At 48.4% G+C, this 24,363-nt stretch overlaps 2 protein-coding genes across 4 annotated transcripts in view; both read right to left on the bottom strand.

The window, feature by feature from the left end:
• Positions 1-17,907, bottom strand: part of LOC137096533 (zinc finger protein 135-like) — a 33,322-nt gene extending 15,415 nt beyond the window's left edge. For all 3 annotated transcript variants that reach the window (XM_067466150.1, XM_067466149.1, XM_067466153.1), the window contains exon 1: positions 17,805-17,907. The gene's annotated coding sequence lies outside the window, so the exon portion shown is untranslated. The remainder of the gene's footprint in view (positions 1-17,804) is intronic.
• The window catches only part of LOC132770347 (zinc finger protein ZFP2-like), an 88,464-nt gene that overhangs the window by 45,348 nt on the left and 18,753 nt on the right, over positions 1-24,363 (bottom strand). The gene's annotated exons all lie outside the window — the stretch shown is intronic.

Raw genomic sequence — 24,363 nt, 5'->3', positions numbered from 1 at the left:
CCAACGGCTCAAGGATCTAGAGCAGCGGTTCTCAACCTAGGGGTCGTGACCCCCAGAGGGGTCGACTGGCAATGTCGTGACCCAAGGAACACAGATTGTCTCAAACAGCAATTGAGATGTAAAATAATAGTCTTTTAATGAATAACAAACTTAATGAGGCACTTTAACAGCAGTGAAGGCAGTTCAAAAGGTGTTTTCAGGCAAGAACATAAACAGTAGGTAATCCGGATATCTAGCAGGCTTGAATAGCAGCCAAAAATAAACAGGAGATACAAGAGCTTGTAGCAAAATAGTCTCTAAGAAATACAAGATTCAGAGCAAGGTCCGATAGGCAAATACGTAGTCCAGTCAATTCCAAGGTCAGGTAGCCAGGCGTAACACTCACGAAGGAAGATTCCAAGGTCCGAAGGAACACGGCAGGGAAACAGGATACTGGGAATCCAAGCAAGGTTAGGCAGAGTAACAACACATAACAACACTTTGTCGTCTGCAAAGAAACAGTTCCCAATGTGCACATTTTATTCACTATCAGAAGATTGGGATTCATTAGACTCATCTGATTCTCCTTGCGCAGCTGAAGCATCTAAGCCACGCCAAGTTTGCCACCTTTGTTCTAATGCCTGATCCTGCCAAGAAGATCCCTCATTCCAGTTTTCCTGAAAACCCTCAAAATCATCACTGGAGGTTGTTTGATTGCAAATGTCTCTAATGTTCTGAACCAGAGTCCAGTCTAAAGCCTCCTCCATCTCATCCTCACTGGCACTGGAATTATCTGCTATGTCTTTAAGCCTCTTAGACATAGTGTCACTATCACTGCCAGACTCACTGGCCACTCTCTTTACTCCCCTGTAATCTGCTTCCATAGCTTCCTCTGGGCCGAATCCTGCAAAGTCTTCCGAATCACTGGAAGCCAGAAAGATGTCACGAATACGTTTCAGCTGACGCTGATTCTCCTCTGCTTCTGCATCACTTCTTCTTCTTCTCCTACTACTAGTAGTAGGTATGGTGCCAGAATGCTGAGTCTCAACGGGCAATTTCTGAGGGGTCGTGGCACTGCCCCCTTTGCTTAGTCCACGCTCTGGTTACATCCCGTTTAGACTACTGCAACGTTCTCTACGTGGGGTTGCCTTTGAAGACGGCCCGGAAGCTCCAATTAGTCCAACGCTCGGCAGCCATGATACTAACTGGAGCGGAGCGCAGGGAGCATACAACTCCTCTGCTGCACCAGCTCCACTGGCTGCCGATCTGCTACCGGACTCAATTCAAAGTGCTGGCGCTGGCCTTTAAAGCCCTAAATGGTTCTGGCCCAACTTACCTATCCGAACGTATCTCAGCCTATCAGCCCACTAGGACCCTAAGATCTTCTGGGGGGCCCCTGCTCTCTATCCTGCCTGCTTCACAGGTGCGGCTGGTGGGGACGAGAGACAGGGCCTTTTCTGTGGTGGCCCCGCGGCTATGGAACGCCCTCCCCATGGAGGTAAGATCAGCCCCCTCATTGATGGTTTTCCGGAAAAGACTAAAAACTGGATGTTCGAGCAGGCGTTCGGTTAACTCAGTGCAATAAGTGTAATGATTGAAGGACTGGCAATTTGGACGACGAAACTGGATCGCGATTTTAGTCAAGAGATGAATTGGATTGTTTATTGATATATGTATTGTGGATCGTGTTTTTATGCTTTTAAACTGTATACTGTTGTTTGTTATAAGTTGTTGTAAACCGCGTTGAGTCGCCGGCTAGGCTGAGAAACGGCGGTATACAAGTATAGCAAATAAATAAATAAATAAAATGACTGCCGAGCACTTCTGGCAACCAAATAGCCAGCCAGTACCCATGCGGCTCCTCCTCTTTCCCCATCTTTCCACCTCCAGGTCAGGCTTCTCCTTCAGTAGCGAGGAGTCATGGAGAGGTACTTGGAAGTAGAAGCACCCGTGCACACATGAGGAAGAGGCCCCCCTTTCCGTTTCCCTCTCTTTTTCTTTCTCGCCCTTTCTTCCCTCTTCTGAATGAAAACATAAAAATGTAGAGATAGAAGGGGAAAAAGAAAAGAAAGGGATATTAAAAGGAACCCCAAGTTTCGGCGGTGTCCAGGGGAGCATTTGCACAATTAAAACTTGTGCGCCAGTTGCGCCCGTACCTTGGGAAGCCTGACTTGGTCACGGTAGTCCACGCTCTGGTTACATCCCGTATTGATTACTGCAACGCGCTCTACGTGGGGTTGCCCTTGAAGACTGCCCGGAAGCTTCAGATGGTCCAGCGCTCGGCAGCCAGGTTGCTAACGGGAGCGGCACTCAGGGAGCACACCACTCCTCTGTTGAGCCAGCTCCACTGGCTGCCAATCCACTACCAGGCACAATTCAAGGTGCTGGCTTTAGCCTATAAAGCCCTAAACGGTTCTGGCCCCACTTACCTCTCCGAACGCATCTCCACCTATGAACCAACCAGAACTTTAAGATCGTCACAGGCGCGCTTGGCGGGGACGAGAGACAGGGCCTTCTCAGTGGTGGCCCCTCGGCTATGGAATGCCTTACCGGTAGACATCAGACAGGCACCTTCGTTGCTGGCGTTTCGGAGAAAGGTCAAGACTTGGCTTTATGAACAAGCGTTTGGTTAAACGGTGCAACTGAACATAGGAAGACGGTAAATGGAACATAGGAATGGCACAAGGATTATGAGAACGGATCTGATTTCACTGAGGCGTTATGTTTGTTTTTGTTAATTGTTGTTGATTGATGTTGTTGATTTTGTTGTTGCATTTGTTGCGTTTTTAACTGCACTGACATTGTTGTGATAACTTGTACCTTGTAAACCGCATTGAGTCGCCTGTTTGGGCTGAAAAATGCGGTATAGAAATAAAGCAAATAAAATAAATAAATAAATAAATAAACAAACAGTGCCTTTCACGTGACCCCCGCCTGCGCACCAAACTCCAACAGTGTTCAAATTTGGGCATATTGAGTATCAATGCCAAGTTTGTTGCTACTAGGGGTTTGCAACATACTTTTTCTAAGTTCTAGAAAGGATCAGGGCTTTTTCTGTTGCAGCTGTTATGGGTTAATTGAGTGTATGATCAGTTCCTGTATATAGTAAGCCTCTGTGTGTTTGTAAATTTTGAGCATTGCGTTCTAAGCTTTGCTTGAGGGCTCGTTTTGAGCTGAAAAGCCTTTGTTTGGTGCCGGGAGCAGTTCTGCAAGCGTCCTGAAGATAACGTTTGTTTACACAAGGCAAGGTCATTCTACTGACAACTAAGTAAGAGAGACTGTATATTATTCTGTTACAAGTGCATATCGCCGCTGAATGATGAGGACTCACCTAAGATATTGTTTTTGTTATGTTTTGGTGAGAGCAATTCTTATGTCTTGTTTTGTATACAGTGAATAGAACTTCATTTTATTTCTACTTAAAGCGAAAAAATGTGTTTTCTTTATGAGTTATTTTTTTAATTATAATTTTTTGTGCTTTTTTAATCTTTATGAGTTATTTTTTTAACTTAAAAAGGGGTAGAGCCATTGTGTGGGCTACTAACGCTGACAAAGTCGTAGAATCATAGAATCAAAGAGTTGGAAGAGACCTCCTGGGCCATCCAGTCCAACCCCATTCTGCCAAGAAGCAGGAATATTGCATTCAGATCACCCCTGACAGATGGTCATCCAGCCTCTGTTTAAAAGCTTCCAAAGAAGGAGCCTCCACCACACTCCGGGGCAGAGAGTTCCACTGCTGAACGGCTCTCACAGACAGGAAGTTCAGGTGGAATCTCCTCTCATGTTCAGGTGGAATCTCCTCTCTTGTAGTTTGAAGCCATGGCTCCATTGCGTCCTAGTCTCCAAGGAAGCAGAAAACAAGCTTGCTCCCTCCTCCTCCCTGTGGCTTCCTCTCACATATTTATACATGGCTATCCTATCCCCTCTCAGCCTTCTCTTCTTCAGGCTAAACATGCCCAGCTCCTTAAGCCGCTCCTCATAGGGCTTGTTCTCCAGACCTTTTATCATTTTAGTCGCTCTCCTCTGGACACATTCCAGCTTGTCCATATCTCTCTTGAATTGTGGTGCCCAGAATTGGACACAATATCCCAGGTGTGGTCTAACCAGAACAGAATAGAGGGGTAGCATGACTTCCTTAGATCTAGACACTATGCTCCTATTGATGCAGGCCAAAATCCCATTGGCGTTTTTTGCCGCCACATCACATTGTTGGCTCATGTTTAACGTTGTCCACTCCAAGATTTTTTTCACACGTACTGTTCTCGAGCCAGGCATCCCCCATTCTGTATCTTTGCATTTCGTTTTTCCTGCCAAAGTGGAGTATCTTGCATTTGTCACTGTTGAACTTCATTTTGTTAGATCTGGTCAATCATCTCTCTAATCTGTCAAGATCGTTTTGAATCCTGCTCCTGTCCTTTGGAGTATTGGCTATCCCTCCCAATTTGGTCCCGTCTGCAAACTTGATGATCCTGCCTTCTGGTCCAGATCCATCACATTTTCTCCCTTAAATCACTGTCAATTCTCCCAAACCCCTCCTGTATTATTGTAGGTCATGGGGGGGTCTGTATGCCAAGTTTGGTCTTGGTCTGTCATTTGTCGGGGTCTCAGTGCTCTGTGGAAGTCAGAGCTGAAGTGGTTGAAGGTCCTGCAGATCCCATCATCCCTTGTCCTTGCTTCCCCAAACATATCGTTTTTGTGATTAATCACTATGCTTTAATTATGTTCACTTTGTAACAATGAAAATACATCCAGCACATAAGATATTTACGTTACGATTCATAACAGTAGCAGTAGAAATACTGCAATGTAAATAGTTTTTGTTGATAAAGCAAAAGAGCTGCTTCGGTTGAAAGCTAAATTTATTGAGTCAAGTTTGGACTTTTTCTTATGTTCATGCTTTCAAGATGAGTTCTTGTGAAGTCTGGAAAAAAACTGAGGGTTTTTTTTAAAAAAAAATGTATAAGATTTAAAAGGCAAATGTACAAGAAATGAAAAAAGGGAGAAATCACCAAAAAGGAATTAAAAGTAATAGCCACACGGGGAATAAAAGCCAAAGTGTAGAAAGAGCCCAGGCTTGCTAAAGAGCTTAAAAATAATACAAGAAGGGCTTGATTTAATTATATGAATTGGCAGAAGAGAGTTGGACTGGACGGCCCTGGGGGTTGCTATTATGATTATGATTATGATTATTATTGGGTTGTGAGTTTGCCGGGCTGTATGGCCATGTTCCAGAAGTTTTCTCTCCTGATGTTTTGTGAGGTTCATTGGAAACTGAAATTGAATCCAGACAAGACAGAGGTATTCCTGGTCAGTCGCAAGGCCGAACAGGGCACAGGGTTACAGCCTGTGTTGGATGGGGCCGCACTCCCCCTGAAGACGCAGGTTCGCAGTTTGGGTGTGACCCTGGACTCATCGCTGAGCCTGGAACCCCAGGTTTCGGCGGTGACCAGGGGAGCATTCGCACAGCTAAAGCTTGTGCGCCAGCTGCGTCCGTACCTTGGGAAGTCTGACTTGGCCACGGTAGTCCACGCTCTAGTTACATCCCGTTTAGACTACTGCAACGCTCTTTACGTGGGGTTGCCTTTGAAGACAGCTCGGAAGCTCCAGTTAGTCCAACACTCGGCAGCCATGATTTTAACAGGAGCGGAGCGCAGGGAGCATACAACCCCCCTGTTGCGCCAACTCCACTGGCTACCGATCTGCTACCGGGCTGAATTCAAAGTGCTGGCGTTGGCCTATAAAGCCTTAAACGGCTCCGGCCCAAGCTACCTATCCGACCGCATCTCTGCCTATGAACCCACCAGGACTTTGAGATCTTCCGAGGAGACCCTGCTCTCGATCCTGCCTGCTTCTCAAGCACGGCTGGCGGGGACGAGAGATAGGGCCTTCTCGGTGGTGGCTCCTCAGCTGTGGAACGCCCTTCCTACGGACATTAGACTAGCACCATCTCTAATGGTATTCCGCAAAAAAGTGAAGACCTGGCTGTTTGTGCAGGCGTTCCAATAATTAGTGCAATGCTTGGTTAATGAACACTGGAATGGAACAATGGATGACGAATCTGGAACATGTTTTTGATGACGAGACGACAGTGAATGGGTATTGTAGTAACTGTTTATTAATTGTGTAATGTGTTAGGTTGTTAACTGTTTCTATACTGTAGCACTGAATTTTTGCTGTTCGTATTTGTTGTGAACCGCTGTGAGTCGCCTTCGGGCTGAGAACAGCGGTATAGAAGTAAGGTAAATAAATAAATAAACAAACAAACTGGGAAAATGAGGTTTATATATCTGTAGAATGCCCAGGGTGGGAGAAAGAACTCTTGTCTGTTGGAGCTAGGTGTGAATGTTTCAATTGGCCACCTTGATTAGCATTTAATGGCTTAGCAGTTTCAAGATCTGGCTTCTTGCTTTGATACCCCGCCTCCATTTCCCCGAAGAGACTTGGGATGGCTTACATGGAAATGAGCCCGGAAAAAACACGATGATATAAAATAAAATAAGGTAAAATAAATACATCATAATAACATAACACAACATCATGAAGCAATCAATAGCCCGAACAGTAATAAATCTATGTAAATAAAAATGTAATGTTTGTTTGTGGGATCAACAGAACTCAAAAACCACTGGGAGAATTGACACCAAATTTGGATACAATATACGTATCAGACCAACAATTGACCATCACTCATAAAAACACAAGAAAACACAGAAGAGACTTAAAAAGCCAAAAAAATAAAAAAAAATACAATGAATACAAAAAAAGCACACACACACACACACACGTAGATACTGTATGTATGCTAGACATACTTTTCAAAAGATCATAAATGATTTTCGAGCTCTCGGAACAAAGCTAAAACAATGTAATGTACAGCTGGTCTTTTCATCCCTCCTCCCAGTTGTAAGACAGAGTCCTACAAGGGCTAGAACAATAGTACAGGTCTGGCTTAGAAAATGGTGTCAGGAGGAACGCTTTGGCTTCCTTGACCATGGCCTGCTTTTCCAGGAGGATGGCCTACTGGCAAGGGATGGGGTGCACCTCACACAAGTAGGAAAACACCTTTTTGCTCACAGACTCACAAACCTCATTAGGCGCACTTTAAACTAGGCCCACTGGGGGAGGGAGACAACAGCCTTGCGAACACTACTTTACCCACAATGTCAGGGAACTGCCAGGAGGCTAAACGGAGGGCTGCACAAACACAACGAGGACCAAGTACCAAAAGCACTATAATCCCAAATAAACTGTTGTAGTAGAGCCTGTAGGTAATGTGGCAAGCAGTAGTATGGGTGCTAGAAGGGGGGAAAGGAGTACTCGCGGGCAGGAGTCAAATGAGGAACAACATAGGAAAAGGATCCGGGATATGGCGCCTACCGAGGAAGACGCATTCGAAAGGTTTTCTGGAGATGAAGGGTCAATGAGTGAGGAAGAGGAAGGACGTACAGTGGATGAGAATAGGGGAACAAAGAGGGTTACTCGGGAACAGGAATCGGATGAAGAGCGACCCTAACCCTATATATAAATTTGTTGTTGTCATTGTGAGTGGCTTAAAAACAAAAGAATCAATATCAATACCCACCAAATCTGGCAACAAAACTCCTCACCATACAAGGTGTGACCAACAATAATAAAAATTAACAAAACACCGAAAAGAACTTACAAATCGTTAATAAAGGGAGAACCCATCACAGTGCATGCGTGCAGATGGGGGGTGCGCACGTGCATGTAAGAGCTCCTCTATCGTCTCACGGCGGAACTTGTGGCGGCAACAGCTTCTATGCCTCCCGGAGCCAGCCTCAGCTCCTCCAAAATTTAAAATCTGAAACACTAGCCTGACGAACGGAGACGGACGCAGAGGGGTCTCTTCCTACTCACTCCTCAAGCAAGGGAGCAGAAGCAGGAGGAGGCTTCTCCATTCCGTCACCGTCGCCCTGCTGCTGGTGCTGAGGCCAGGCCTGTAGTGGGGGGGGGGGGGGGTTAGGGGTCAACACCCCCCCCTCGATATTTTTCAGGTTAAAAAAATAAACCTGGTTTACTCGTGAATTTTAACTGGTTAACCAAATCCACATGCAAAAAATTAAGAGCCCCTCCAGAACTGCAATTTGACAATTGACAATTTATTCACACTGTCATTACTTGCAGCAATAGCCAATGTAGCGAAGCAACCAAGTTGGGGGGGGGGGGGATGTTGAATGCTCTCCTTAAGGAGGCCAGACTTGGTGGAGGTGGTTGACTGGGGCAGAGCTGCAGGCTATTGAAGGCTGTATTGTCGAAGGCTTTCATGGCCGGAATCACTCAGTTCTTGTGGGTTTTTTCGGGCTATATGGCCATGTTCTAGAGGCATTTCTCCTAGGAGAAATGCCTCTAGAACATGGCCATATAGCCCGAAAAAACCCACAAGTATTGAAGGCTGCTCTGCCCCTGCTGTGCTCTTTGCTTCAGCGTGAGCTAAGAGGCAGGTTTCAACTCCCCACCCCCCCCCCCAAATTTTCAACCCTCCCCGAATTTTTTTTCTGGCTACGGCCCTGGCTGAGGCTGCCATAGCAACTGCGCCTGGGAGAGGCTTGGCCCACCTTTCCCAGGAGCGGTTGCTGGCAGAGATGACTCCTCCTTCTCCTCCCTGAAAGTCTATTGGTGTCAGGACCCAGGGCCATCCATCACCCCGCCCCCCAGCTTCCCCGTAGCCCATGGGGCAGCCAGAGTGCCGAAAACGGTGCAAAAAGGCAGCACGTGGAGTGAAAGAGCGAAGGGCCCATCGCCCCTCCCCCCCCGTAAGCAACTCCCAAATGTCAAGGTCCTCCCCCCCAAACTCCACTGTGTTCAAATTTTGCCATATTGAGTTTTCTTCCCAAGTTTTGTCCAGATTCATCTTTGTTTTGATTCACAGTGCTCTCCAAATGTAACTGGACTTCTATTATTTTTATTGTTATTACTGTTACTATTATTATTATTAACCCCCCTCGATGGACTGTTACCTTGTCGTGGTGAGGGGGGCTTGCGCGTTCCGATGAACCGGTGGGCACAACAACTGGAGTCATGCACTCCCAGGAGTGGCCGCGGGGGAGGTCCCAGACCAAGCACAGTCCGAAGACCCGAAGACCTCAACGGCGGAGCAGGCGGAGGATAACATGGCACATGTTACAACGGCTGCGAAGGCGGAAGAAGGCTGCAACAGACTGAGAAGCCACGGTCATTGGGTCAAACTACATCACCAGTGGAACCCCACTCTGTGAAGTCTGTGTGTTGATCAGTTGTGCACTGACCTCCACACATTAAAAAAACTCACGCACGGGCGTCTTCCAAAGAAAATAAAAACCAACCAACCAAAGTCCCATGGCGATCAGCGAGTGCTGACGGGGGCAGGACTGTGAAATCTGGAAGCCCCTCGTCACAGACTGGCACACGGGCGGTGGGTACGGACTCAATCGTTCTACCTCAAGGTCCGAGGCAGTTGAGTAGTTCGGCAGCTGTATCTGCGACTGAGCAGCCCTATTGAGGACCCACTCTGCTCACCCCACATGGGGAGGGGGCTAGAAAAGGTGCCCTAAACATAGTCTGCCTCACTTATCCCTGACTGGACTGCCGCGTCCAGTGGGGTCACCACCCTGCGGCCAAAAAAGAAAAATGAACTTCGGTACGTGGAACGTACGGACTCTGATGGACAACAGTGGCAGTGAACGCCCCGAACGCAGAACTGCCATCATTGCAAGGGAGCTGGGACGCTTCAACATCGACATAGCAGCCCTTCAGGAGACCCGGAGAGCAGGAGAGGGACAGCTGAAGGAAGAAAAAGGAGGCTACACCTTCTTCTGGAAGGGACTGCCCGAAAAAGACCAAAGAATGCACGGAGTTGGTTTTGCTATCAGGAATGATCTGGTGAAACACCTGACCGAAGCACCCACTGGCATCAACGAACGTCTCTCAACCCTCCGAATCGATCTTGCCAAAAACCAACGGGCAACCATCATAAGTGCCTATGCACCAACACTAGATGCTGACGAAGACATCAAGGAGAAATTCTAGTGTTAGCTGGACACCGTCCTATCGGGGATACCTAAGGAGGACAAAATCATCCTCCTGGGGGACTTCAATGCAAGAGTCGGGCAAGACTTCGACCTGTGGCCAGGGACCATAGGAAAAGACGGGGTTGGAAACAGCAACTCGAATGGCATCCTGCTTCTCACCAAATGTGCGGAGCACAACCTTGTCATCACCAACACGCTCTTCCGCCAGAAAAACAAGTTCAAGACATCATGGAAGCACCCCCGGTCAAAGCACTGGCACCTCTTAGACTATTATTATTAACCTGAGGCTGGCTATCTGTCAGGAGTGCTTAGATTGTGTTTCTGTGGAGACCATATACAATATGTGTATTTGTAATATATACATTGAGCCAATTTAGTAATTTTCACGTTACCACAATCAGAGGATTTTGGTCTCCACAGTTTTAGGGGAACCCATTTTTCTTTTTGGTAGATTGTGATTCTCCTATTTGCCAAAAGGGGCTGGACTGGATGACCCTTGGAGGTCTCTTCCTATCCTAGGATATCATCATCATCATCATCATCATCATCATCACTTTATTTCTTAATTAGTCGCTCATTTTAGCACCACCAAGGTGCTAAAATGATCAAGGGTCTGGAGAACAAGCCCTATGAGGAACGGCTTAGGGAACTGGGCATGTTTAGCCTGAAGAAGACAAGGCTGAGAGGAGATATGATAGCCATGTATAAATATGTGAGAGGAAGCCACAGGGAGGAGGAGGGAGGGAGCTTGTTTTCTGCTTCCTTGGAGACTAGGACGCAAGGGAACAATGGCTTCAAACTACAAGAGAGGAGATTCCATCTGAACATTAGGAAGAACTTCCTGACTGTGAGAGCCGTTCAGCCGTGGAACTCTCTGCCCCGGAGTGTGGTGGAGGCTCCTTCTTTGGAAGCTTTTAAGCAGAGGCTGGATGGCCATCTGTCAGGGGTGATTTGAATGCAAAATTCCTGCTTCTTGGCAGAATGGGGTTGGACTGGATGGCCCATGAGGTCTCTTCCAACTCTTCGATTCTATGATTCTATGATTCTATGCTCCGAGCGACTTACAATTTAATATAGCGTTTACACAATATAAAAACATTCAAAATAAAAACATTCCACAGTGACTATTTGGCAAATTTGATCCGATTACTTAAATGCACAACCAGGTCACAGTCCCTCAAACTGTTGGAGGGCCGGATTATTTACTATTTTATTTTATTTACTACGCTTATATACCGCAATTCTCAGCCTACTGGCGACTCATTGCGGTGTACAACATAGAAAAAAGGTGCAAAATACAACATCAAATAAAATAATCCACAGTACATAATTATCAACATCATCAAGACATCAACCTTACTACAAGATCATTCCGAGTCGTCTCATTGTCCAATTCACAATCCGATACCATTTCCGTTGTTCCATTCCTATGGTCAAGTTACCAGGTCTTCAGCTTCCTGCGGAAGATCAACAGGGAGGGGGCTAACCTGATGTCTACGGGAAGGGTGTTCCACAGCCGAGGAGCCACCACCGAGAAGGCCCTATCTCTCGTCCCCGCCAGCCGTGCCTGAGATGCAGGCGGGATCAAGAGCAGGGCCTCCCCGGAAGATCTCAAAGTCCTCGTGGGCTCATAGGCCGAGAGGCGGTTAGTTAGGTATCTTGGGCCGGAACCGTTTAGGGCTTTATAGGCCAACGCCAGCACCTTGAATTGAGCCCGGTAGCAGATCGGCAGCCAGTGGAGCTGGTACAGCAGGGGGGTTGTATGCTCCCTGTGCCCCGCTCCTGTTAGTATCATGGCTGCCGCATGTTGGACCAGTTGGAGCTTCTGGGCCGTCTTCAAGGGCAACCCCACGTAGAGAGCATTGCAGTAGTCTAAACAGGATGTAACCAGAGCGTGGACTACCGTGGCCAAGTCAGACTTCCCATAATTTGAAAAAAATTGAAAAAAACATAAATGATTTCCTATGCACACTGCACATATCTTATTTGTAGTGCAAAAACACTTAAAAACAATACAATAATTAAAATGAAGAATAATTTCAACAAATATAAAATTGTTAGTATTTCAATGGGAAGTGTTCCAGTGAGTCACTGGAACACCTCAGCAAGCGAGAGTCCAAAAGTGGCAGGCCCAAACCCAGAACCTCAACCAATGGCTGATACCCAATGAGAGACTCCCCCCTGGGCACACAGAGGACTGGGTGACCTGGAAGGCACTGAACAGACTGCGCTCTGGCACCACGAGATGCAGAGCCAACCTTCAGAAATGGGGCTACAAAGTGGAATCCTCGACGTGCGAGTGTGGAGAGGAGCAAACCACTGACCACCTGCTGCAATGCACCCTGAGCCCTGCCACATGCACAAGGGAGGACCTTCTTGCGGCAACACCAGAGGCACTCCAAGGGGCCAGATACTGGTCAAAGGACATTTAATCAACTCTCATACTCACAAATTTTGTAATCTGCTTGTTTGCTTTCTCCTGTTAGAAATGTAATATAATTTGACTGGTTGTTCTGACACAACAAATAAATGGGAAGTGTGGGCCTACTTTTAGCCGATGAGATAGGATTGTTGATGTTGTTGTGTGCTTTCAAGTTGTTTCAGACTTAGGTTGACCCTTAGCGAGGGCCGGGTAAAATACCTTGGAGGGCCGCATCCGGCCCCCGGGCCTTAGTTTGAGGACCCCTGCTCTAATATATGGAGGCAATGAGTTCCACAGAATTGGAGCATAGGTTGAAAAAGCTCTACTATGCCTTGTAGCTCCCAGGTGTGCCTCCCTAGGGACTGGTATGTAGAGGAGATTTTCCTGGGTGGATCGAGGTGACCACTGATGGAGAAAAGGAATGAGGCGGTCCCTAAGATATAAAGGTTTTTGGCCATTTTGAGCTCTAAATCATCATCATCATCATCATCATCATCATCATCATCTTCAACAAGTTGAGGCTGGGCATCTGTTAGGAGTGGTTATATTGTGTTTTTCCCTTATGCCAAAAGGGGCTGGACTAAATTGCCCTTGGAGGACTCTTTCCACCCTAGGATTCCACCACCACCACCACCATCATCAAGTTGAGGCTGGCCCTTGGAGGTCTCTTCCTATCCTGTTGTTGTTGTTCATTCGTTCAGTCGTCTCCGACTCTGCGTGACCTCATGGACCAGCCCACGCCAGAGCTCCCTGTCGGACGTCACCACCCCCAGGGTCTCCTTCAAGGTCAGTCCAGTCACTTCAAGGATGCCATCCACCCATCTTGCCCTTGGTCGGCCCCTCTTCCTTTTGCCTTCCACTTTCCCCAGCATCATTCCCTTCTCTAGGCTTTGCTGTCTCCTCATGATGTGGCCAAAGTACTTCATCTTGGCCTCTAGTCTCCTTCCCTCCAGTGAGCAGCCGGGTTTTCTTTCCTGGAGGATGGACTGGTTGGATCTTCTCGCAGTCCAAGGCACTCTCAGCACTTTCCTCCAGCACCACAGCTCAAAAGCGTCTCTCTCCCTTCGCTCAGCCTTCCCTGAGGTCCAGCTCTCACATCCGTAGGTGACTACAGGGAAGACCATGGCTTGGACTAGGCAAAGGATCTTGGTTGCCAGTCTGATGTCTCTACTCTTGACTCTTTGATCGAGACTGGACATTGCTCTCCTCCCAAGAAGTAAGCGTCTTCTGATTTCCTGGCCACAGTCTGTATCTGCACTCATCTTTGCACCTAGAAATACAAAGTCTGTCACAGCCTCTACGTTTTCTCCCTCTATTTTCCAGTTGTCAATCATTCTTGTTGCCATAATCTTGGTTTTTTTGACGTTTAGCTGCAACCCAGCTTTTGTGCTTTCTTCCTTCACCTTGATTAGAAGGCTCCTCAGCTCCTCCTCGCTTTCGGCCATCAGAGTGGTGTCATCTGCATATCTGAGGTTGTGAATGTTTCTTCCAGCAATTTTCACCCCAGCTTTGCATTCATCAAGCCCCGCACATCCTCGCGTGATGTGTTCTGCATACAAACCACTGTTAGGAGTGGTTATATTGTGCTTTTCCCTTATGCCAAAAGGGGCTGGACTAAATTGCCCTTGGAGGACTCTTTCTACCCTAGGATTCCACCACCACCACCACCACCATCATCATCATCAAGTTGAGCCTGGCCCTTGGAGGTCTCTTCTTACCCTACCATTCTATTATTCTTATCAACCAGAGGCTACATGGCCATCTGTCAGGAGTACTTTGATTGTACTTTTCCAGCCTGAGGGCAGAAGGGGGTTGCCACAGACTATGCCACAGCAACGCGTGGCCGGGAACAGCTAGTAAATTATATATAACTAGCTGTACCCTGCCACACGTTGCTGTAGCCAACCTTCCCTCCCTCTTTCTCTCCTTCTTTCCCTCTTTCCTTCCTTTCTTCTTTTTCTTTCCCTATCTCTCATCTTTCTTCCATCTCTACCTGTTTCTTTCCTCCCTTTCTTTGCTCTTTGGTTACATTTTTCCTTCCTTCCCTATCTTTTGTTCCTTCTCTCCTTTCCCTCTCTTTTTCCTTTCCCCTTTTTATTTCCTTCTCTCCTTTCTTGCTTCTCTTTCTTTCTTTCCTTCTTTCCCTCCCTGCTTCTTTCCTTCCTTCCTTCCCTTTTCCCCTCCTCTCGTTACTTCTTACTGTCCCTTCCATTTAATATTGTATTTATCTCTTAGAAAGAAGGAAAGGAAGAAGGAAGGGACAGGAAGGAAGGAAAAGAAAGGAGAGGCGGGAAGAGAGGGAGGAGGGGATGAAGAAAGGAGGGAGGGAAGGAAATGAAGGGGAAGGAAATGAAGAATGGGAAAGAAGGAGGAAAGGGAGGGAGGGAGGAAAAGAAGGAAAGGAAGGAGGGACAGGAAGGAAGGAAAAAGGAAGGGGGAGGGAAAGAAGGGAAAAAAGGAGGGACAGGAAGGGAAGGAAGGAAGGAGGGAGGGAAAGAAAGGAGGGGGATGAAGAAAGGAGGGAGGGAAGGAAATGAAGGGGAAGGAAATGAAGAATGGGAAAGAAGGAGGAAAGGGAGGGAGGGAGGAAAAGAAGGAAAGGAAGGAGGGACAGGAAGGAAGGAAAAAGGAAGGGGGAGGGAAAGAAGGGAAGGAAGGGAAAAAAGGAGGGACAGGAAGGGAAGGAAGGAAGGAGGGAGGGAAAGAAAGGAGGGGGATGAAGAAAGGAGGGAGGGAAGGAAATGAAGGGGAAGGAAATGAAGAATGGGAAAGAAGGAGGAAAGGGGGGAGGGAGGAAAAGAAGGAAAGGAAGGAGGGACAGGAAGGAAGGAAAAAGGAAGGGGGAGGGAAAGAAGGGAAGGAAGGGAAAAAAGGAGGGACAGGAAGGGAAGGAAGGAAGGAGGGAGGGAAAGAAAGGAGGGGGATGAAGAAAGGAGGGAGGGAAGGAAATGAAGGGGAAGGAAATGAAGAATGGGAAATGAGGGGGAAAGGAAGGAGGGACAGGAAGGAAGGAAAAAAGGAGAGAGGAAGAAGGGAAGGAAGGAAGGAGAGGAAGAAAGGAGGGAAGGAAATGAAGGGGAAGGAAATGAAGAAAAGGAAAGGAGGAAAAGGAGGGAGGAAAAGAAGGAAAGGAAGAAGGAAGGAGGGACAGGAAGGAAGGAAAAGGGGAGGGAGGGAGGAGAAGGAAGGAAGGAGGGGAAGAAAGGAGGGAGGGAAGGAAATGAAGCAAGGGAAAGAAGGAGGAAAGGGAGGGAGGAAGGAAAAGAGGGAAGGACAGGAAGGAAGGAAAAGGGGAAGGAGGGAGGAGAAGGAAGGAAGGAGGGGAAGAAAGGAGGGAGGGAAGGAAACGAAGCAAGGGAAAGAAGGAGGAAAGGGAGGGAGGGAGGGAGGAAAAGAAGGAAAGGAAGGATGGACAGGAAGGAAGGGAAGGAGGAAAGGGAGGAAAAGAAGGAAAGGAAGAAGGAAGGAGGGACAGGAAGGAAGGATGGAAAAGGGGAGGGAGGGAGAAGGAAGGAAGGAGGGGAAGAAAGGAGGGAGGGAAGGAAATGAAGCAAGGGAAAGAAGGAGGAAAGGGAAGAAAAGAAGGAAAGGAAGAAGGAAGGAGGGACAGGAAGGAAGGAAAAGGAGAGGGAGGAGAAGGAAGGAAGGAGAGGAAGAAAGGAGGGAGGGAAGGAAACGAAGCAAGGGAAAGGAGGAGGAAAGGGAGGAAAAGAAGGAAAGGAAGAAGGAAGGAGGGACAGGAAGGAAGGAAAAGTGGAGGGAGGAAGGAGAAGGAAGGAAGGAGGGGAAGAAAGGAGTGAGGGAAGGAAACGAAGCAAGGGAAAGAAGGAGGAAAAGAAAGAAAGGAAGGATGGACAGGAAGAAAGGGAAGCAGGGAAAGAAGGAAAGTAAGGAGAAGGAAGGGGGAAGAAAGGAGTGAGGGAAGGAAACGAAGCAAGGGAAAGAAGGAGGAAGGGGAGGGAGGGAGGAAAAGAAGGAAAGGAAGGATGGACAGGAAGGAAGGGAAGGAAGAAAAGGAGGGAGGAAAAGAAGGAAAAAGGACAGGAAGGAAGGAAAAGGGGAGGGAGGAAGGGAGAAGGAAGGAAGGAGGAAGGAAGGAGGGGAAGGAAGGAGGGGAAGAAAGGAGGGAGGGAAGGAAACGAAGCAAAGGAAAGGAGGAGGAAAGGGAGGGAGGGAGGAAAAGAAGGAAAGGAAGGAGGGACAGGACGGAAGGAAAAGGGGAGGGAGGGAGGAGAAGGAAGGAAGGAAGGAAGGAGGGGATGAAAGGAGGGAGGGAGGGAAGGAAATGAAGCAAGGGAAAGAAGGAGGAAAGGGAGGGAGGGAGGAAAAGAAGGAAAGGAAGGATGGACAGGAAGGAAGGGAAAGAGGGAAAGAAGGAAAGGAAGGAGAAGGAAGGAAAGGGAGGAAGGAAAGGGAGGGGGGTGAGGGGGCGTGTGTGTGTGCGGTAGCGGGGGGGGGGTGATGGAGCGTGGGCTTGGAGGGGAAGAAGAAAATATTGGGTCGTGGTGTGGCGTGTGTATGTGTGTGTATGCCGCGGGGGAGTGTGGGGAGGCCATCCAGCACCATCCAATCCCTCCCGACAGATATGCCATATGCTCTACAAGCCCTTCTTTGTGAGCCAACTTGGCGCGGAGGGAGGGAGGTGAGGGGGGAGCGGTGCATGCTGGGAAAGAGAGGTGCAAGGGGGGGGGAGTTGGCTGCCTTTGAGGCCTTTGTTTCCCTCCTGGGTGAAGGCCGCCCTCCCCCTCTCCTCTTCCTCACAGGAAGATGTCATGGAAACAATGCTAATTTTAGAGTTTTAAGTTTAGAGTTTAATTTTAGAGCATATCTTAACACCTCTCAGCAAGAGATTCCCCCAGGCTCAGCCAGGCCTTCAAATGCTAATCAAGGTGGTCAGTTGAAACATTCACACCTAGCCCCAGCAGACAGGAGTCCTTTGTCCCACTGAAATCCACAAGAAGCAGGTGGACAATTTCAACAGAAAGGAGGAAACCATGAAAAGGAACAAAATCTGGCTACCAGTATTAAAAAAACCTCTAAAATTACAACAGCAAAACAGCAGAGAGGAAACAACCAGGCACATCTTAACACCTCTCAACAAAAGATTTTCCCAGGCTCAGGCAGGCCTTCAAATGCTAATAAAGGTGGTCAGTTGACACGTTCACCCCTAGCTCCAACAGACAAGAGTCCTTTGTCCCACCCCAGCCATTCCAGAGATATATAAACCCATTGTCCTAATTCCAACAGACCTCACTACCTCTGAGGATGCTTGCCATAGATGCAGGCGAAACGTCAGGAGAGAATGCCTCTATAACATGGCCATATAGCCCGAAAAAACCGACAACAACCCAATGCTAATAACAATAGCCACCTACCTGGCTGCCTCTCCCTCTCCCTGGCTCCAGGGGAAGCTCTCTCTTCCCCGCCTCGGCCTCCTCACTTCCACTCGCGAAAATGGCGGACGCGCGGCCGGACGGAGAAGCTCCCTCAGAGTCGCCCGAGAAGAAGCCCGCCCCCTTCGCCCTCCCATTGGCCGAGACCGCGAAGCCCCGCCCTCCCAAGGCTCTCATTGGTCGCCTGCAGCCCCCTCATCTCACCTGGGAAAATGGCGGACGCGCGGCCGGAGAAGCTCCCTCAGGCTCGCCCGAGAAGAAGCCCGCCCCCTCCTCCTCCTTCGCCCTCCCATTGGCCGAGACCACGAAGCCCCGCCCTCCCAACGCCCTCATTGGTCGCCTGCCGGTGTGCAGAAGCCTTGATTGACGGGTTCAGGAAGCAGAGAGAGAGACAAGGAGGAAGCCCACCCTCTTCCCAGAAGCCTCCTTCCCTACTCCTAGAATGACCCAAGCTAGAATTAGAATCATAGAATCCTAGAGTGGGAAGAGACCTCCTGGGCCATCCTCCAGTCCAACCCCATTCGGACAAGAAGCAGGAATGTTGCATTCAAAGCACCCCTGACAGATAGCCATCCAACCTCTGCTTCAAAGCTTCCAAAGAAGGAGCCTCCACCACACTCCCTCCGGGGCAGAGAGTTCCACTGCTGAACAGCTCTCACAGTCATAGAATTCTAGAATCCTAGACTTGGAAGAGACCTCCTGGGCCATCATCCAGTCCATCCCCATTCTGCCAAGAAGCAGGAATATTGCATTCAAATCACCCCTGACAGATGGCCATCCAGCCTCATAGAATCCAAGAGTGGGAAGAGACCTCCTGGGCCATCCAGTCCAACCCCCTTCTGCCAAGAAGCAGGAATATTGCATTCAAAGCACCCCTGACAGATGGCCATCCAGCCTCATAGAATCCAAGAGTGGGAAGAGACCTCCTGGGCCATCCAGTCCAACCCCATTCTGCCAAGAAGCAGGAATATTGCATTCAAAGCACCCCTGACAGATGGCCATCCAGCCTCTGCTTAAAAGCTTCCAAAGAAGGAGCCTCCACCACACTGCGGGGCAGAGAGTTCCACTGCTGAACAGCTCTCACAGTCATAAAATCCTAGAATCCTAGACTTGGAAGAGACCCCCTGGGCCATCATCCAGTCCAACCCCCTTCTGCCAAGAAGCAGGAATATTGCATTCAAAGCACCCCTGACAGATGGCCATCCAGCCTCATAGAATCCTAGAGTGGGAAGAGACCTCCTGGGCCATCCAGTCCAACCCCATTCTGCCAAGAAGCAGGAATATTGCATTCAAATCACCCTGACAGATGGCCACCCAGCCTCTGCTTAAAAGCTTCCAAAGAAGGAGCCTCCACCACACTCCGGGGCAGAGAGTTCCAAGGCTGAACAGCTCTCACAGTCATAGAATCCTAGACTTGGAAGAGACCTCCTGGGCCATCATCCAGTCCAACCCCATTCTGCCAAGAAGCAGGAATATTGCATTCAAAGCACCCCTGACAGATGCCCATCCAGCCTCTGTTTAAAAGCTTCCAAAGAAGGAGCCTTCACCACACTCCGGGGCAGAGAGTTCCACTGCTGAACGGCTCTCACAGTCAGGAAGTTCTTCCTCATGTTCAGATGTTTAACTAAGAGCCTTGACCCTTCTCCACCCATACAACAACGCTGTCAGGCAAGCCAAGAATTAAGAGCCTTGGAATTTGGCCATCCACACAATGACCCTGCCAGGCAGGCCAGGCCCAGAATTGTGAGCCTTGGTCCTCCTCCACCCATACAACAACCCTGTCAGGAAGGCCAGGGCCGGAATTAAGAGCCTTGACCCTTCACCACCCATACAATGACCTTGCCAGGTAGGCCAGGCCCAGAAATAAGTCTTGGCCCTTGTCCACCCAGGCCCAGAATTAAGAGTATTGGTGCTTTGCCATCCATACAACGACCTTGCCAGGTACAACAGGCCCAGAATTAGGATCCTGGGTTCATCTCCATCTATACAACTACCTTGCCAGGTAGGCCCGGCCCAGAAAGAAGAGCCTTCCTCCTTCTCCACCCATACAACAACCCTGCCAGGTAGGCCAGGCCCAGAATTAAGAGCCTTGGTCTTTCTCCACCCATACAACGACCTTGACTGGCAGGCCACTCCTAGAACTAAGAGCCTTGGTCCTTCTCTACTCATACAACAACCCTGTCATGCAGACCAAGCCCGGAATTAAGAGCCTTGGCCCTTCTCCACCCACACAATAACGCTGCCAGGCAAGCCAAGGCAGGAATTAAGAGCTTTGAAACCCTCCCCCCATTTTATTTGGGGCTAACCAAGAGTGAGGCACTTTCTCTCAACCTCAGAGGAGGGCAAGGGCTGCCCCCTCTGAAACATACTTGCTGAACCCCCCCCCCCCCCCCGAGATAGTTCCACCCTAGGGTTGCAATGCCATGACTCGGAAGGGATACGTCTGGTGAGGATGAGGGACATGGCCTTCTCAGTGGTGGCCCCCCGCTTGTGGAATTCGCTCCCCAGCGAGATTAGATCGGCATCCTCCCTCCTTTCTTTTAGGAAAAAATTCTAATTATGGTTTTGGAGCCAGTCCATTGGCTAGTGGGCACAGCAGCACCTTAGACAATGAACCCGGACCACAGGACTGTTACAACTGGAAACGTCTATGTGACTTTAGTAACTATGTGATTTTAATTAATGTTACTGTTTTAATTTGTTATCTACTATGATTTTATATTGTTGTTATTGATATTGTGGCATTGAATTATTGCCTGTGTTAGCTGCCCTGAGTCCCTCCTCGCAGGTGAGAATGGCAGGGTAGAAATGGTGTAAATAAATAAAATAATTAAAAACAAGGGACCCTGAAGGCCACCCACAATGGCGGCCCTTGTGTCTGATCCAGTGGGAGAGTTAGTCTTTTGGACCATAATTCCCAGAAAGGATGGAAGGCGATCAACGAAGGGGGGTCGGGAGAGAAACAGGGACCCTTTCAAGGTGGCTGGAAACGTGAGCCTCCTCCTCCTCCTCCGATCTCCAGTCTTTCGGGTGATGAGGATCTTGGCCCTCCTCCTCCTTCTATCCTTTCACACATTTTTTCTTTCTGATGTTTTCTTGTTTATTGATTCCTTTTGTCTTGTCTTCTTGTCTTTTCCCCTTTTCCTTCTTCCTCTGTTATTGAGCAAAGTCTCCAAGAAGATTTTACAAATGTGGAGTGTGTGTGTATATGCATGTATCCACACACACAGACACACATACACACACACACACAGGAAACCTTTCAATTAGGATTAAGAGCCTGATCTTGGAGTCTTCGTGGACAACAAGTAAAACATGAGCCAGGAATGTGATGTGGCGGCAAAAAAAGCCAATGGGATTTTGGCCTGCATCAAGAGGAGCAAGTATCTAGATCTAGGGAAGTCATGCTCCCCATGCTCTATTCCACCTTAGTTAGGCCACAACTGGAATATTGTGTCCAATTCTGGGCACCACAATTCAAGAGAGATATTGACTCTAAGCTGGAATGTGTCCAGAGGAGAGCGACTAAAATGATCAAGAGTCTGGAGAACAAGTCCTATGAGGAGCGGCTTAAGGAGCTGGGCATGTTTAGCCTGAAGAAGAGAAGGCTGAGAGGGGATATGATGAGGGCCATGTATACATATGTGAGAGGAAGCCACAAGGAGGAGGAGGGAGCAAGCTTGTTTTCTGCTTCCTTGGAGACTAGGACGCGGAACAATGGCTTCAAACTACAAGAGAGGCGATTCCATCTGAACATTAGGAAGAACTTCCTGACTGTGAGAGCCGTTCAGCAGTGGAACTCTCTGCCCCGGAGTGTGGTGGAGGCTCCTTCTTTGGAAGCTTTTAAACTGAGGCTGGATGGCCACCTGTCTTACTTACTAGGCGATCCCTCGTTGGACGAGTAAGATGGTCTTCCATTATGGGTTTCCTTGTGGGTCCGTATGTGGCTGTGGGGCCCTATTCTTGCTCTGCATCTTCTTCCGCAGTGAGGGCATTGGTTTCCAGGTGGAAGGCGGTCCCGGTCGGGGTTGGCTTGACGCGCCTTCCTCCTGGCACGTTTCTCTCTTTCACCCTGCACTCGTGCCTCCTCGAATTCTGCAGCACTGCTGGTCACAGCTGACCTCCAGCTGGAGCGCTCAAGGGCCAGGGCCTCCCAGTTCTCAGTGTCTATGCCAGAGTTTTTAAGGTTGGCTTTGAGCCCATCTTTAAATCTCTTTTCCTGTCCACCAACGTTCCGTTTTCCGTTCTTAAGTTCAGAGTAGAGCAACTGCTTTGGGAGACGGTGGTCAGGCATCCGGACAACGTGGCCTGTCCAGCGGAGTTGATGTTGGAGGACCATCGCTTCAATGCTGGTGGTCTTTGCTTCCTCCAGCACGCTGACGTTTGTCCGCTTGTCTTCCCAGGAGATTTGCAGGATTTTCCGGAGGCAGCGCTGATGGAATCGTTCCAGGAGCTGCATGTGACGTCTGTAGACAGTCCACGTCTCACAGGCATAGAGCAGGGTTGGGAGGACAATAGCTTTATAGACAAGCACCTTAGTATCCCTACGGATGTCCTGGTCCTCAAACACTCTCTGCTTCATTCGGGAAAATGCTGCACTTGCAGAGCTCAGGCGGTGTTGTATTTCGGCGTCGATGTTGACTTTGGTGGAGAGGTGGCTGCCAGGGTAGCGGAAATGGTCGACATTTTCTAATGTTACACCATTAAGCTGTATCTCTGGCATTGGAGAGGGGACGGCTGGTGACTGCTGGAACAGCACTTTGGTTTTCTCGATGTTCAGTGACAGGCCAAGCTTTGTGTATGCTTCTGCAAAGGTGTTGAGAGTAGCTTGTAGATCTTCTTCTGTATGCGCACAGACGACATTGTCATCAGCATACTGGAGTTCTATAACAGACGTTGTTGTGACCTTGGTTTTGGCTTTCAGTCTGCTGAGGTTAAATAGCTTGCTGTCTGTCCGATAGATGATTTCCACTCCGGTGAGAAGCTTCCCATCAACAAGGTGAAGTATCATAGCGATGACCATGGCCTGCTATTCCAGGAGGATGGCCTACTGGCAAGGGATGGGGTGCATCTCACACAAGTAGGAAAACACTTTTTTGCTCACAGACTCGCAAACCTCATTAGACGCACTTTAAACTAGGTCCACCAGGGGAGGGGGACAACAGCCTTGCGAACGCTACTTTACCCATAATGTCTGGGAATCGCCAGAAGGCTAAACGGAGGGCTGCACAAACACAACAAGGACCACGTACCAAAAGCACAATAATCCCAATTAAACAGCTCAAGGGAAGATCCCAGGGGCTCACATGTCTTTACACTAATGCACAGAGCATGGGAAATAAACAAGACGAACTCCAACTTCTAGCACAACACCACAAATATGATATCATAGCCATCACTGAAACCTGGTGGGATGACTCCTATCGCTGGAATGTAGATATCGAGGGGTATAACCTCTTTCACAGAAACCGAACAAAGGGGAGAGGAGGCGGAGTAGCCTTATATGTCAAAAACTCTTATGCTGCAGAAGAAATTCAAGACAGCAATCTGGGAAACCAGCTTGAAATCATCTGGATAAGAATCAAGGGAACTGGGACTCAAAAAGATGTCGTTGTAGGCGTCTACTACAGACCCCCAAGCCAGGAGGAAGATCTTGATGAAGTCTTCTGCCAACAGTTGACCAAACAGGCACAGAAAAGAGATGTAGTAGTCATGGGCGATTTCAACTATCCCGATATTTGCTGGAAAACAAACTCGGCCAAGAGTACAAGGTCCAACAAATTCCTCGCTTGCCTTGCAGACAATTTCATGGTCCAGAAGGTAGAAGAGGCAACAAGGGGATTGGCTACTCTTGATCTCATCCTAACAAATGTGGAGGACCTGATCGATGCGGTCGAAGTGGTAGGATCCTTAGGGGCAAGTGACCATGTGCTCCTGCAATTTGAGGTACAAAGGAAGGCCGAAACTAAGACAAGTCAAACCCGCATTTTGGACTTTAGGAGAGCTGATTTCCAAAAAATGAAGGAAACGCTGAGCAGCATTCCGTGGACACAGATACTAAAAGACAAGGAAGCTACGGATGGATGGGAACTTCTCAAGAGTGAAATACTCAAGGCGCAATTGCAAACCGTGCCAACAAAGAGAAAAAATAGGACAAGTGCAAAGAGGCCAGAATGGATGTCCAAAGAACTTCTAACTGTGCTAAGACACAAAAGAGACATGCACAAGAAGTGGAAAAAGGGAGAAATCACCAAAGAAGAATTCAAACAAATAGCCAACACCTGTAGGGAAAAGGTCCGCAAAGCTAAAGCAAAAAACGAGCTCAGACTTGCCAGGGACATTAAAAACAATAAAAAGGGCTTCTATTCTTATGTCAGTAGAAAAAGGAAAAACAAGGAGGCGATAGGACCTCTTCGAGGAGAAGATGGGGCAATGCTGACAGGGGATAGGGAAAAGGCAGAACTACTTAATGCCTTCTTTGCCTCGGTCTTCTCACAAAAAGAGAGTCTTCAACCTCAGCAAGATGGAGTGGATGAGGGAT

The sequence above is a fragment of the Anolis sagrei genome, chromosome 3 (assembly GCF_037176765.1).
Source record: "Anolis sagrei isolate rAnoSag1 chromosome 3, rAnoSag1.mat, whole genome shotgun sequence".
Taxonomy (NCBI): domain Eukaryota; kingdom Metazoa; phylum Chordata; class Lepidosauria; order Squamata; family Dactyloidae; genus Anolis; species Anolis sagrei.
This window is presented reverse-complemented; position numbering and strand designations above follow the sequence as displayed.